Below are 4,060 nucleotides of genomic sequence, written 5' to 3'. Positions count from 1 at the left end.
GTCTCCCCCTGGTTTAGCTCACCTGGACCTGATGGTGGCTCAGTTGAGGCCTCAGAGGAACATTGAACAGGTTGTTACTGCTAGTAGGGAGAGAACTGAGACATGCAGGATGCCGGGCCTGCAGGACTGGAGTTTGGCACCTCTGGTGAGAAGGACATGTTAAAGACAGTTCTGCTGCAGAGAGACACATGATTCATATGTGGAAAACATTTCAAAGAAATGTCAACATTTATTTGGAGTTTTATTAGACACACCTGAAAAAGCGGGAATGTTTTCACATGAAGCCACAGATCCAAAAGAACCAGAACTGCTCTAGACGAAGCACAAAAAATCCTCCAAAGCAGATTTGAAAGTCTCCAGAAAGTGTCTCCAGAAAGTGTCTCCAGAAAGTGCTCAGCAAAGGAGATTCTAGGTGAAACTTCATATTTTCTACGCTTTTGATTTAAGCACCAAAAAAGAAAATCAAAAATATTCTATTTAAAAATCACAAAAAAATTAATCCTCCTAAGGAAGAAACCATTATTTATTCACTGAGCTGTTCAAACACCTGCATCCAAAATATCATAAAACATCCAAACGTTGCATAAGAATGAAGCAAACATGGAGCCTGAAAACTGAAATTTATCTGATATGTTTTGGTTGCAGAATTAAAATGAAGGAAAGACAAAAAAAAGATCAACTTTCCACATTAATCAAGTTCAGATCAAAACTCCATGAAGTCACTGAATGGAGCAGTTAGAATTTCATCTTCATCGATCCAAAGAGACAAAAATATCAGACAACAAATACACAAGATGAAAATCTTTCAGGTCAAAGGTCATCATTATGATCCAGAATCTCCTTAGACAGAAAAACTGCTGCAGTTTCAGCTTCTGAAGATCATCAGAAAGCAGCTCGGACCTCCTCCATGAACAAAGATGGCTGCCAACTGCAGAGAGATAAAGAGTGAAGAGATCAGATCAGTGTTTCCAGCTTCTCTCCAGCAGCAGCAGTCAGTGACGCAGCACATCCAGCAGGAAGAGCAGCAGGGCCTTCAGAGCAGCTTCATCGCAGGCAATGGCAGGCTGGGTATGTTCCTGCCATCATAATGTTAAAGAAATAACTTGACTGAAAACCAAAATGATTCAGAAATATTTATCACTGAGTTGATGAGAAAGACCAAAACAGACACAACGTATTGGTTACTGAGAGCTGACTGAACAGATGAAGCACCAGGATTAACTAAGCTGGCTGTTATCCTGATCTGGAGGAGGCAGGACCTATCGCCACGGTAACTGATGTTTTCTGAGCTTTAAGCTCATTCATATAAAAAATTTCCTTCATTTCTTTCTGTAAGCTACATTTTTTTCATTCCAATGAAAAAGATTTAAAACAAACTTAGAAAGAAGCAGAAATGTTTTATTGTTACTGTGATTCTATTTCTTTGTTATTTTGTAAAAACTGGTGTTTCTTATACAATTGATCCTGGATCTCAGTGTTAAATGTGCATCAATAAAGGTCAAATAAATATATAATAGGTACCAATAATTCACCATGTCATCAGAAGTGTGTGGCCTCACCTGGGCCAGCAGAGGGAGCTGACAGATCTCTCTGCTGAAGATAATGGAGGAATATTTTGCTGTGCCTCATCTGCTCTGGGTTGGTTCATATCAACAACTGACTCTACCTGCAAACAATTGAACGCATCACCTGGTTCAAGGTCATCCAGGAGCTCCTTCAGGACTGACAATGAAATCCTCTTCACAAACTCACTGCAGACCTTTGAAAGCTTTTTCTCTGCAGGCAGAAACAGAAACATGATTTATTCAAGCCTGAGTTTCAGACAGAAATGGGATCGACAGCAGCAAGACGAGACGATTCAGGGACTTTAACACAACACACCTTTAACTTTAACACCTTTAACTTTAACACCTTTAACAGGTGTTAAAGGTGTTAAAGGTGTGTTGGTCCTCATCCTTCTGTTTGCTTTAACTTTCACCTGTGTAAACTCTGGAAATGACAAATGTAGCATGAATGAATGAATGAATAAATGAATGTGTGAAAGCCTATAAATATGAAAAGTCACAACATCACAAGCAGCTGATGGATGAAGCAGGTGGAGTAACACACACACACACACACACACACACACACGACCAAAATAAAAGCAAACTGCTGATGCCTATAAAACATGACCACAAATTTATATCCCTGCGTTTATAGAATAGTACAGTAATTATTAGAGCTAAAACTTGTTGCTATGGAAACCAGCTCGATCCATAAAACCATTCTGTGGGAGGATCACTGGTTTATAAGTTTTCTTAATGAGGACCAGAGCAGACTGATCTGACATCCTGCTCTCTGACTGTAATACGATAAAACTGGAGTTTTAAAATCTTCATTACGTGAAGAAACTGTGAAGTTTCCTCTCAGTTCACTAATCAGGACTTCATGTTCAGCCTGGTTCCTGATTGAAATCAGACGGTGGAGCTGAAGCAGAACCAGGCCCAGTTCTGCTCTGGTTCTGTCCAGAGCCCACAGAGCATGTGGAGTTAAACTGATCTTAGCTTCTCCTTCTGTTCAGAGTCTGAGAGCAAACTGGAAAACTGGATGATTCTCCTGAACTCAGATCTGAGCTTCCTGAGGCTCTGCTGCCTCCTGGAGGTGAACAAGTTCATGGTTAAGAATGCTTTTTAATGTTTTATAAGCACTTTCAACTGTTGCTGAAATATGCTATACAGATAAACTTTCAAAGACACTGACCTGAAAATTGCAAAGCTCTGCTGGTCTTTAACTGGAAGTCAAACGAAGAGAAGATGGAAGACATTCGGCGAAGGTCAAAAGGCCGTGGAACCAGTGGCAGCTGTCAGGGACTCAGGCCTCGGTACGTTAGGCACTTCTCTCCTACCAACCAAATACTGACAATACATTAAAAAAGGAAAATGAATTAAGTGTAGAAATAACCTTGCTACATTTTCCAACTGACAGACCTGGAGGTTAAATTTAACCAGACCGGTGGTACATGTCCTGCCCCACTGCTCATTAACATAAATGTCAAATCAGCCAATCACAAGGCAGCAACTCAGTGCATTTCGCATCAGAACGAGGAAGGAAGGTGATTTCAGTGACTTTGAACGTGGTTGTTGGTCTGAGTATTTCAGAAACTGCTGATCTACAGGGATTTTCACACACAACCATCTTTAGGGTTTACAGAAAACGGCCCGAAAAAGAGAAAATATCCAGCAAGCAGGAGTTCTGGTGGCGGAAATGCCTTGTTGATGCCAGAGGTCAAAGGTCAGAGGAGAACGGCCCGACTGGTTGGCAACAGTAACTCAAATGGTTACAACCGAGGCATCTCTGAACAGGTCGAAGCTTGAGTGGCTGGGCTACAGCAGCAGAAGACCACAGCAGCTGCCAACAACAGATTTCCTGCCATGATGCTACAGGCCTTTACTGGATGTTTTTCAGTCTCTCAGTGTTGTGCCAGAATTTTAACACACTTTTCGTTGCCCCGTTTTCTCGTTCCTTACAATTTGGGCCAAGTTTCATCTGGCAGACGGAAAACTTCAGAACCGCAGAACCAAAACCCTCCACTGCTCTGTCATGTCCCATCCACCACCTGGTAATATAATAATAAGTCACTGAGTGGAGAAATGACTGTTTTCTAAACTGTTGCTGAAACACCTGAAACTACGAATGTTTCCTCTGTGTTGCTTCCATGATGCTTTTCTCCTGTTTGATCTCATTCTGAAGAGTTTTTACATAACAAACTTTAAAATTCCTCTTAAAGTCTGAAGAGCAGCTTTGGGACGATTTCCAAATTCAGAAACTTTGGCCTCAATCTGGGCCTTTTATCTCGATTCAAACTTTGCTGTGTTTTTCCTTTCATAATCTTAATCCATGACTTTAACTTTAAGCTCTGCCAGGGAACAAACTCCATCATTCCCACTGATCAGTCACTGAGTCCTCATGTCACTGATTAATACATCTTAGAAATTTTCAATATAATCATTTAGTGTGACCTGGACATGCTGGCAGAGCCAAACCACCAGGTTTCACTAAGACGCTTATTTATTAGAAC

Source organism: Poecilia latipinna, unplaced genomic scaffold (genome assembly GCF_001443285.1).
Source record: "Poecilia latipinna isolate Pla-1442-1.1 unplaced genomic scaffold, P_latipinna-1.0 Scaffold261, whole genome shotgun sequence".
Taxonomy (NCBI): Eukaryota; Metazoa; Chordata; class Actinopteri; order Cyprinodontiformes; family Poeciliidae; genus Poecilia; species Poecilia latipinna.
Note: the sequence above shows the minus strand (reverse complement) of the source record.